Genomic DNA, 12,172 nt, shown 5'->3' with positions numbered 1-12,172 from the left:
AGGCCGCCTGTTTTGGCTCCCAGGTTTATACTGTAAAGCTCATTTGGGGCAGGCGAAAGGAAGGCTGTGTCTTCCCCAGACTAAGACTTATAAGTGCAGGAGGAATTACCTGTCACCCCAGAGGAGCACAGGGACTTCATTCAGAGCGCTGCTGTTCTCTGGCGGCTGGAACGGGAGCTGGATTTCTGGCTAGGGCTGCTAAGCCTTGCTCCTATGAACCGCTCAGGCCTGAGTGGTCCTTACCCTCCTCCATTCATCTGGCAGAGACACGGGCTGCTGAACCCTTGGGTGTTACTGCAAGTCTTCTTTACCAGGATTTTCAAGACGATCATAAAGTGAAAGCTGCCCCCTGGGGGCCGGAGGTCACGGTACTGAAGATGAGATTTATAGGGTGTTTCCAACAGCTCCATTGGCTCCAGGGCAGGAAAAGATGCCTGTATCCCAGTGGTAATGTCTAGATGCAGGAGATGGAACGCAAACTCCAGACACAGCACCAGCAATGGTGAGAAGGAATACTTCCTGCCCCTGTTGCTTAAAGTTCTTACACTGTAACTGTTCACCACCCTAAATCTTATTCTCACACTCATTTTAACACTCCAACTCTAGCAGTGCAATTGGGTAAAGAATCACATTTTACGAAAATCATCTAAATATGCTGAGGCTTCCACATGTTCCAGGATTGGTCTTCCTGCTAGTACATGAGTTCTGCGTGTGGGCTATGATCTTAGTGGGCTGAGAACCTGGGGTTCAGGGAAGTCTAGGCTCAAATATTTGCTGTGAGCAAAACTGCTTCATTCTACACCCTGACATCCCCAGGCTGAACAAGAACAGAAGTGGCCACTGACTCTGGCAAATTCAACCTGGATCTCAAAGCAAGAAGGACCACGATAACACTGAGTGTTTCCTAACTAACAGGACACGCTGAGGATCTCACCATATCTGGATCCTGGATCAGATCAGTGACTTGAAGAAAAGATAAATAAATAAAAATGACCAAGACTAGAGAAGCCAGCATAGCATTTTGTGCATGGGGGACTAAACAGGTCCAGATTGAAAAGACGGAAATGACAGGCTCCACCAGAGGCTTGCCTTGTGCCACGTCATGCTTGCCCACCTTGCTGGTTTCTATAAAGGTTACATGAAAATCTTAGAAGAAATGGAGTACCAGGAAAACTCTGTCCCCTGCCTTCAAGGCTAGTTAGAGTCTAAGATTCAGACAAAGGGAAGCCTCTTACAAAGGGCTCTGGTACTGCTTGTACTTGGGGCTATTCATTGCAGTGTTGGGAAGGACCTCACATTTCAGGAGGTGCTGGCATCTCACACACATCCTCTCTCACTGAAACCCAATGAGGATGGAGACATGCAACCCTGCAGGTCACTCTCTTAGAGGTGGGAGTGTCTAAGCTCTGTCTGGTCCTGAAGAGAAGCTACCTCCTCAAGTGCCATTGCACGTCAGAAGGCTTTGTAAACTTATAATACCCTTCTAATAGATTATGGCCTGGGAGTTATTTCACAGTACCTGTGATGTAAATAACAGTGGCTGACTCATATTCCAAGCTTCCACCTTGAGTTCCCTCTCTATACTTAATGTTCAGTGTTGCTGACAGCAGGCACAGGCTCAAAATGTGCCTTTCATTACAGCTCCATGTTAGAAGTGGGTGTAGGAAATCTTGACCCAAGATCATCCCCAGGGAAATCTTGATCTCAGGGCAGGTGTGGTTCACTGAATGAGGACACTCAACCTCCTGGATTCTAGTCTTTACCCTCCCGTTGTGTAGAACACCTCATACTGGACCAGCGTGGTCAACTTCTTGAATTGCAAATGCCCCCTCTTAATTATCCATGTAGCTATAGGACCTAGCAGAGAAATTACCACATCATGAACCTTAAACACAGGTTTGCTTATCGGAAGGATGGGTGTGTGGATGGATGACTGAATGAATAAACCAGAAGTGTAACTGTAGTGGAGGCATTATTGGGGGGATCAGAAACAGTGAACTAGAAACCTGGGGTACACAGTTCAGGTCTGACTTTTCCATTAACTAGCTAATCACTGTGGCATATTGGGGACCCTTCTCTAAGCTCACATTCTCCTCTATCAAAATAAGGGGGTGGGGGGAATGCTACTCTGCCCACTTCACAGAGATGCCAAGGCAAATCAGGCAGGTTTAGTTGAACTCTATTCAAATATAAGTTACGACCTTTCGTTATATAGTCAAGGGACTGCAGCATGTCACAGGCAGAGCCATTGCTTTTCACAGATGGGAAAAGTGCTACCCAAAAAGAACGGTCCCATCTTACTGATGACATATTTGGTAAATTTATAGCTGTCTTAATATGAAGAACTTCTTCAGGCTAGATTTAGGCAAGCACCCACCACACTGGGTGGCCTGAAAACTGCGGTGAGATGCGTTGATACACACTTCAGAGTTGAGCTAGCCTTTTCTACATAACACTACATACACACTTCGGAGTTGAGCTAGCCTTTTCTACATAACACTACATACACACTTCGGAGTTGAGCTAGCCTTTTCTACATAACACTACATACACACTTCGGAGTTGAGCTAGCCTTTTCTACATAACACTACATACACACTTCGGAGTTGAGCTAGCCTTTTCTACATAACACTACATACACACTTCAGAGTTGAGCTAGCCTTTTCTACATAACACTACATACACACTTCAGAATTGAGCTAGCCTTTTCTACATAACACTACATACACACTTCGGAGTTGAGCTAGCCTTTTCTACATAACACTACATACACACTTCAGAGTTGAGCCTTTTCTACATAACACTACATACACACTTCGGAGTTGAGCCTTTTCTACATAACACTACATACACACTTCGGAGTTGAGCTAGCCTTTTCTACATAACACTACATACACACTTCGGAGTTGAGCTAGCCTTTTCTACATAACACTACATACACACTTCGGAGTTGAGCCTTTTCTACATAACACTACATACACACTTCGGAGTTGAGCCTTTTCTACATAACACTACATACACACTTCGGAGTTGAGCTAGCCTTTTCTACATAACTGTCTGTGCCTTCTGAAAGCAGTTGGAACTGCTGAACCAAGTTTTCTGAAATATATGAGATACATCCAAGCCTAGTCACCCTCTTTCTTGGGATGCTTGGCTGGCTCCCCAGTCTGGCCCCAGCTTCTCTAGTCTCAATCCCCATCACTCCCTGGGAGAGCCCTCTGTCCCTGGCAGGTTGGTGTCCTCCCCATCCTCTGATGTGCCTCACGCATGCCAGATTCTTTGACTGCAGCCTTATAATTCTTCCCATCCACCCACCTTGGAATCTAGCCCACCACCTCTTCATCAAACGCCATCCATCCATCCAGAAGAAAGAGCTCAAGTCCTGTCGTCACCAAGACGCCAAACTTGCCATAGTCCATAGGGTCTTCCTCCGCTTCTTCTAGCTACTGTGCACATAGACTTGAGTTGTAGATTGTTGTGTCTCTCCAGAAAGATTTGCTGAAGCGCTAACACACAATACCTTTGAATGCAACCTTACAAGGTCTCTATAGTAATTAAGTTGAATTTATACTGGCTTGAGATTGGTCTTAAATCCAAAATCAATTCTCTGTCTATGGAGAGAGACATATAAGGATACAGAAGAGAACACCATATGCTAAGCTATACCAAAATCCCTGCCATCTTCCAGAGACTGGATATGGGGAGGGGATCTTGTAGGGTTTTGGAGAGAGCATAGTCCTGCCTACATCTTCATTTGGGACTTCTAGTCTCCAAAACTACTTTCTGTTGTCTCAAGGCATCTGGATTATGGTTCTTTGTTATGTGAACCCCAGGAATCCAACACAACATCTCAGGCCTCCATTGGGTAGATTGATACCTGGCCCATTAGATATGCCTAGCCTCCCTCTCAACAGCATATCACAGGTCTAAGAACGGTTTGAGTACAGGAACTGTCTGTCTAATGTGCTCGCAGCCTCCCTCATGCCAGGTGCCTGAGAGTTGACTGCTTCACCCTCAGGTACAGTGACTTGATATTCTATCAGGAAGGAGGCTACGGCAGGAAGGTAGTTTACATATAAACATGCACGTGTGTGCATTCGTCTGTGAAAATTTTATAATGAAACTCATTCGTAAAATAATTTAAAAAATCAAAGAAAGGGACACTTGCCTTCTACGCAAATTCAATAAACTCTAGGACCGGGTGAGAAAGCACTGAAGCCACTGTTTCCTCAGAGAGTAGAGCCCTGCCCCCCAGCTATCACTTAGTGTCTCAACTTACAGGACAAGCTCGCCTAAATCTTATTTTTAAACTCTATTGCCTCCAAACCCTATGTCTGGTACAGTCCAAACACATGTCTTTGGCTCTCTGTCCCTCTTGGGCTGGACTACCCATATCCTTTCCTTCCACCGCCACTACCACCCCCCCCCCCCACACACACACATACACCTCTGCCTACCATATAACCAAGCTACACTTGTCCCTGCCAGCAGCGTAGCCTCGTCACGACCCAGTGCTACACAGTACCGTTCACTTTGCCAGGTTCCCCACCGGATGCTCTGAAAAGAGCATCCTTGGCTACTCCTAACCTGATCCAGTCTCTGCTGGCCAATGTCTTCACACGTCGAGTGTGCAGAAGGCCTCAAGGTGTATGCTTTTCACATACACTAGAACCACTCGCCCCACTCGGCACAGGACCCAAGAAGCAATAACAAGAGAAAATTTGATTATAGGTGCTCCTCAGTTAATTGCTGAATATCACGTGGCCTCTCAGTATCGTTTCATGTGTCCCTCCCTTCACAGGGACCGCCATTTGTCTATCGTTTCGCTTTGCAAATGTAAACCCAGCGCAAGCTACAATATCCAGTTCAAATGTGGCATTCTCCAATAAACTTCCTTCTGTTCTCTAAGAATTTACTCCAGTCTCTTAGTTCCCATTAAAACTTCTCTTTTGGCACGTGATTACAATTAGCTTATTCCATGGGTGTCTGGCTAGCCTTTTATCTATTACTTAATCCTAGACTGGATGGCTCTTGAGAGGAAAGATCTTGTCTTCTAATTTCTCCCCTTCCAGGTTTAGGAAATGAAATGAGAAAACGTAATCACAGGGCCCTCGCAGTGCCTGGCAACTAGTATGTGCTCAATAAATGTCAGATCTTCTCCCTCTTACACATCACTGGGTCCCCAAGAGCACTTCACAAAACCGCTTGAATCTCGGAGCTGTCTAGTAAATGTTGAGCGCATGAATCAGGGACTATAAACGCAGTGTCCGACCGCTTTCCTAAGGTCAATGAGGGCATTTCAGTCATTTTAATTTTCCTGCCTCCATTTCTGAATTTGTGGGCCCATAAATAAACTCCTGTTCCACGTCTCTGAAGCTGAAGCAAGGCCATGGTGCTTGGGGGAGGTTATTGTCGTTCAGTCATCAGTCCAGACGCGACAGCTACAGCCTTCGGGAATAGGCTAGACAAAACCATGGCAACAGTTAGGTTCACCTTGAAACCAGCTAACTAATTCTGTCTTTATAAAGAAGTAATTAATCATGATTTCTGCACGCATCTCAGTTCTTTCACGGATTTCCCGCGTTCTCACACTTGCACATGTATGTTCATTGAACACGTATGTTCAGCATCTCACCACACTTCTGGGCAAATTGAAATCCTCAGAGTTTGAACCCAATAAGCACCAAGCGCTCTCATAGACTTGAAGCCTCGGGTTCTACAAGCTGGATACATTTTCGATATCTCTGAGAGGAGAAAGCAGAGCGGGGAAGTTTGTGAAGATGCTGCTGTGTCCTACAACCCCCGCCTCCATTTGCTCTTTGCTCTTGAACAGAGCCATGAAGAGCCGCAAACCAGCTGGTCACTCCAGAGTCCTTGGGCTGTGGTGCCTTTGGGAGGAGCAGGCCTTGCAGGAGCATTGAGTTACCTTTGTTTACGTTAACAGAAAGAAAAGCCAGCGCAGAGCCCAGGACCCCCCTGGCAGAGGCCTGATTTCACACACATTTTCCCCAGATTCCTATTGGCTTGGCTGGAAACCACATATTAAAACCCACCAATCTTTCCACTTGAGTCTGATGAAAGCCCCAACAGAAACAGCTGCACTTCACATGTGGTTCCCGTTAGTGTCTGATCCCGACGGTTTAACTCTCGCTGGCTGGGCTGCTTTTTAATATGCACAATCTTCTTTTGTTTCGCATTAAGAATATGTCTTTCATTACTCGCCGGAGCAGAGGAACACAGTGAAGCTGGTAGCACTTCATTTTTGAGATGTCTGAAATAATTGTTTGTATTGTGCATTATTCAAGACGCGCTATGTGTGAGCAAGCTCAGAAGCTGGGGAAAGTGTTAAGCAACCCTAACGCGAGCCTTGCTACACTGATGCGGAATGCTTCCCTCTTTAAAAAGCAAAACCACACACTAATGGCTCAGACTCAGCTCCTAAATTTCAGAGCTCACTGAGTCAAGTAACGTGATAACTTCATTGTTTTCTTCCTTCCAATGGCTTTCAAAACCATTGTGCCCTTTTACATGTAGGAAAGTTTAATCAACAGGTAGCTAGTTCCCCATGCAGGCACATCACACACGATTTCCACGTACATACACACTTACGCACACACACACATACACACACACACAAAACCAAGATATACATACACATACATAAACATACGCACCAACACAAACACACTTCAAAGCCTTGTTGGACATGAATAACTTCCAAGCTTTTTGAAAATACGCAAGTCTGCTTCTCTCGCAAAATGCACATCAAATTCTAGAGGTTTTGCCTCAGCGGTAGTTCTCTGAAGAACATGGCATCACCTACCACATCTTTACCAAATGATATCATTGGCTATACAATGATGAGTTGGAGATCCTGGGAATATTCTGTAGTTTCTGTTTATCGTGCCCTATGTCTTTAAAAAGTTGAACTGCAAAGACTTCGACAAGCCTTTTCTACTGATGAGTCCATAAGGTATGGCTACATTTCTGAACAGAGCTTGAAGTTTTCTGGCGTTCTATTTCTGTATTTCAGCCCTGGAGAAAAAGGGAGATATTGCCAATGCTTTGTGAGCTTTCAATATTTGCGGCACATGCATATGATCTAACTTAAACCTCATAACAAACCGTCCATGAGGCACTGTTACTATCCCTGTCTGTGGGAAAAGTTAAAGGACAGGGAAACTCAACAGCTTCACAAGATGGCATGGCTTGAGAGTTATTGGGGGCAGAGGCCACCACATGACCTCAATGTCTTGTGTTTGAGTCTTCTCTAGTCGAAGAACTGTAGAAATCAGAATGGAATTCGCTGCTATTGATCAAGTATGCAGCCAGACAATGAAGATAATGTTGCAGGCAGAATTCTAAGATGGTGACCAGGACTCACGCCTGTCATTGGGTGTCTGTGCTCTATAGATTCCCTTTCCTTGAACATAGGTGAGACCTATGAATAAGATCAGATGCTTTCTCCCTTAACTAGGTTACATTATATGACAACATTAAAGGTGATTTTATAGATGAGATTAAGCCAATCTAAAGAGAGATGACTTGGGTGAGGGTCTTTTTTTTTTTTTTTTTTTTTTTTTTTTTTTTTTTTTTTTTTTTGGTTTTTCGAGACAGGGTTTTTCTATAGCTTTGCAGCCTGTCCTGGAACTAGCTCTTATAGACCAGTCTGGCCTCGAACTCACAGAGATCTGCCTGCCTGCCTGCCTGCCTCTGCCTCCCAAGTGCTGGGACTAAAGGTGTGCACCACCACCGCCTGGGTTAAGATGTGAGCTCTTTAAAAGGACCAGGCCATTGATGAAGAAAGAGTCAATGACACAGAGGTATTCCTGTTGACCTTGAAAAGGAAGCGCCAAGTGGCAACATCAGCACCAGCCTCTAGAAACTGAAAAAGTATTCTAGCTGGCAGCCTGAAAAAGTGGAACTTTAGTCCTAAACACCACAGAGAACTGATCCTTCCCCCAACCAGAGAGCTTCAGATGAGGTGACAGAAATGACAACATTTTTTTTTTCTACTTGAAAACACTCTGAGTCAAAGACCCAACTAGCCCTGCCAGTACTCCTGACCTCTAGAAACTATGACATAATAAAAGTCTTTGCTGATTTATTACACAGCAGTAATAAAATTAATACAAATTATGCTTTGTAAATGCTTTTGTAGTTGTTGGGTGCAACACATGGGTATTGTCATGTGTCTAAGTCCTAGTGAGTGGATTTAGCTAGTCTATGAGCAACTTCTCTCCCATGCCCCCTGCTTCTTCCTTCTCCCTTCCTTCCTCCTGGTTGAATGTGGGCATCATGGTGAGCTCTCATGAAACACGGAGATGAAAACAAGAGCGTGTGGAAGGTGGAGGTCGGATCCCTCAAATCACAAGGTTGCCTTGTTGGCCTTGAATGACTTACAGCCCCACTGCTAAGTGAGTGGGAAATGGACCCTGGCCTTGCTTGTTAAAGGCATCGTTATTTGGTATGTGTTATGGAAATTGAACATCTGTACTCATTGGCAGAGTTCACCTGAATCCAGCAACTGACTCCGGCGTCTATTTACACAGAATTCTCATCACCCTGCCTCCCTGATACCATACTGAAGCATGACAGAATTTGAGTCAAATGTTATTAAAGCTAGATGTAGTGTAACTGGCCAGCAAGGTTGGTCAAGCAGGCAGAGAAGGGCATTCAGTTCACCCTGGGAGACGAGGAGTCATTGCAAAGATCCATGGGGAAGATGGGGTGTCACAGAAAGTTGCTTCCTCACCTTTATACCCCGATTCTGAAATAGATAGTACTCACGGTATGTCAGCTTGAATAGCTCGAGAAACAGTACAGTGCACACTTGGGGGTGTCTGTAACGATGTCTCCAGAAACAATTACAACATGAGTGTTCTAACCTCATAGAAGGACTCATCTCTTGATCTCTCTGAGAGGTGGAAGGTCAATGAGGCTATGCCCCTGGGGATGTATGCCGCCTTAGCCTCTTCCTGTATCCCCCCTTCTTCCTGTGTCCTGGCCACCATGATGTGAGTTGCTTAGCTCCTCCCACTGTCTCCCAACTATGATAGGCTGGAGTTTCTGAAACCAGGAGCCCATAGAAGCCTTTCCTCCCTTACATGGTTTCTGTGAGGTGCTTGGTCACAGCAAAGATAGGAGTAACCAACAGGCCCACCGAGAGCCATACTCGTCCCTTATCATTTTCCAGTAGTATTAAGTTCAGGTGAGAGTCTGAGTTACTTAGCATTAAATTGAAAGAGAGGATGGTTTGATTCAGTTGGTTTTCTGTCCGTCAAATGAACACAGGCCAATTCCATCAAGCACCTCAGAGTCTTCTGATGTTCATCCCTGACCTCAGCACATCTGCATAACCCAATTAGCTGTATATGGATACGAGGGTTTGTTTTCTGTATTAGTTCTGTTGCTTAGTGTTATAACCAAATGTCTGACAGTCAGCAATTTCAGACAGGAAGGTTTCTTTTGGCTGAGAGTTTGAGGGGATCTATATTGGTGAGGAAGGAGTTGGGAAGAAGCATGAGGCAGCTGGTCACATTATATCCAGACTGGAAGCAGAGAGTGGACAGGAAGTTGATCTGGACTCTGAAACCTCAAGGCCTGCTCCAGTGATGTACTTCCCCAGCGAGTTTCTACTTCTTCAAAGTCCCACAGCCTGAACAAACAGTACCACGGGCTGGGGAACTAAGTGTTCAAACACAGGAACATGTAGGGGTGCTTCACATTAAACAAGAACACTTTCCCTCCACCCATGTAAAGATAACATATAGGAAGTGGTCTGGGCTATTTTATCTGGAAGAGAGTGCTTGTGGCTACCACTCCTATCCTGAGGCAGGATGGCTCAGTCATTTTAGGGCAGGACCCAAGAAAAATCAGTGTTCTGGCCAGCTCCTTTTTAGCTAAGCAGGACTTGAGGTTTCTTTACATCTTGCTTTCTGCTTCTAGACGTTGTCCCTTATGTCAGCCAGGTGGGACCCCTACCTCATCCCTCTGTCTTCTGCAGAGCACTGTTGCAAAAGACAAAACACACCTCACCATACAGAACAAGCAGAGAATTAGGGCAGGGACTGAGCTGGCTGCAGGGGCACAGGTTTGTAATCACCGCACCCCAAAGGGGCAAAGCAGGGTGATTGCCTTGAGTTTGAAGCCAACCTAAGCTATATAGTCAAAGCCTGTCTCAAGAAACAGATACGAGCTATTTAAAAAAAAAAAAGGAGAAAGAAAAAGACAAGAAAATACATTGTTGAAGTCTTTAAAACCACTGGGTTTTGTTGTTGTTTTGTTTTGTTTTGTTTTTTTAATATCTACTTAACTCTCCAAGACTCCATCTTACATGTGCTCTTTCTTCATAAGCTTGACCCTGGTATATTTATTTTTCAATAAAGCCCAAAACCCAAAGTAACTCAACAGCGAATCCCCTCTGGGGTTCTACAGGCTTGGTAATAAAGCTCCTTATTGGATCTCACTTAAACCTTTCTGGAAATAGCTGGGTCCTCTTGTGCTGTCTCTGGGAATTCAGGGCAGCCAGTGTGCAGGGGTGGATTACAGGGAAGCAGGGCCACAGATCTGGATTTTAACACTCCCCGCTTCTCCACACTGTCCAGGTGATGGCCTTTTAAGATCACACATGGCTTCTACTGCTAGTCATATCATTTAAGGGAGAAATTAAACAAAAGTATAAAGGGGAACCAACAGCGTTTTAAGAGATTTTGTTTCTTCTTAGAGTTTGTGCTCATGTTCCAGAACCCAGGAGGTGGTATTGTGTTATTGGGAACTCTGGAAACACTCAAAAAGACCCAGGACCTCGGCCCAAGCTTCTCAGAAAACAGAAGCTAAAAAGCAAACAAATATCCACCTCTGTTCCTCTCACATCAGCCTAGGGTAAGTGGCTTGGCCCTCAGCATCCTGCCTGTACCAGAATGTGCCTGAGAGCTGGTCATCCCCTCTACCCCCTAGCCTCTGACTGAGACTGACCACTGGGTGGATGATGGTTAATTTCATGTCTCTGCTTCACTGAACTTGGTACCCATCTACTAGTTCAACAATAGTCTAGGTGTTTCCTTGAAGCTCTTCGTGGATAAGGGATAGATTTAAATCGGTAGACTTGGACCAAATGAGCCTAAGTAAATGGAAGTGAGCTTCATGCAATCAGTGTAAGCTTTGGTAAAGCGAACATTAATCCTCCCTGCTCAGTCCAGACCCAGAAGGAGTCCTGTAAGCAGACAGTCTGTGTTCTCAAACCTCAACTCTTTCTTGAGTCTCAATCTTACTCCAGCAGACGAACGCTGAATTCAAGACACCTCCATAATCACATCATCCAATTCTTTAAAATAAATAAACAGGAAGCAAAAGAAGCAAAATTCTCTACTGACTCCATTCGTGAATATGAGTATGCACACACATGTGCACATGCAGGCACACACTCATGTGCACACAGAGATGGTCATATGCACACAGGTACACATGTATGCATACATGTGTGAAGGCCAAGGGAGCCAGGTGTCGTCCACTTTCTTTATTGTTTTCTCTCCCTGGACAGGAATGCATCAAGAAGGGTTGGTAGTGATGCCAATCTACCTGCCTCCAGGGTCAAACTTGTACCCACTTGCTTACAAGGCAAGCATTCTCCTCCTGGAGCTATCTCCCCAGCCCTTTCTACTTTCTCCTCACACACACACTATTTCTGTTTCTCTGGAAATCCTTCTAGGTCATTCACCTTAATTTATTGGAGTAGGATTATTTGTGAAGAAAAGAACTGGATGGGTGAAACATTCAGGGTTAGTGTGCTAACCGTGCAGAGAAACATGGGCTGCTGACATCCGAGAAGACTACCGGGGCTATGTGCTGACACGTGGGGTCATGGCAAAAGTGGTGTGGCATTCCTGGCTTTTCTCCATGTCACTGCAACTGCTACATCTGGGGTCATTTTCCACATGCCCATTTTCGCCCATGGGACACTCAGCTTCTCCTGGGTGTAGATGTGTGTTGATGTGTGCAGAGGCCCGTGTGTGGAGAAGCCAGAGGCCAGTCTCAGGTGTTGCTCCTCAGGAGCACTGTCTGCCTTCTTTTGTTTTTCCCTGAGGGGAAGGAGGGAGACAGTGCAAATCACCATGGTGTGTTTGTGTGGGTTAAAGGACAATGTAAAGTATCAGTCCTTGCCTTTCTGCCA

This window comes from Microtus oregoni, unplaced genomic scaffold, assembly GCF_018167655.1.
Source record: "Microtus oregoni isolate MIOR12 unplaced genomic scaffold, Mior012 000004F_ref0000308, whole genome shotgun sequence".
Lineage (NCBI taxonomy): Eukaryota > Metazoa > Chordata > Mammalia > Rodentia > Cricetidae > Microtus > Microtus oregoni.
This window is presented reverse-complemented; position numbering follows the sequence as displayed.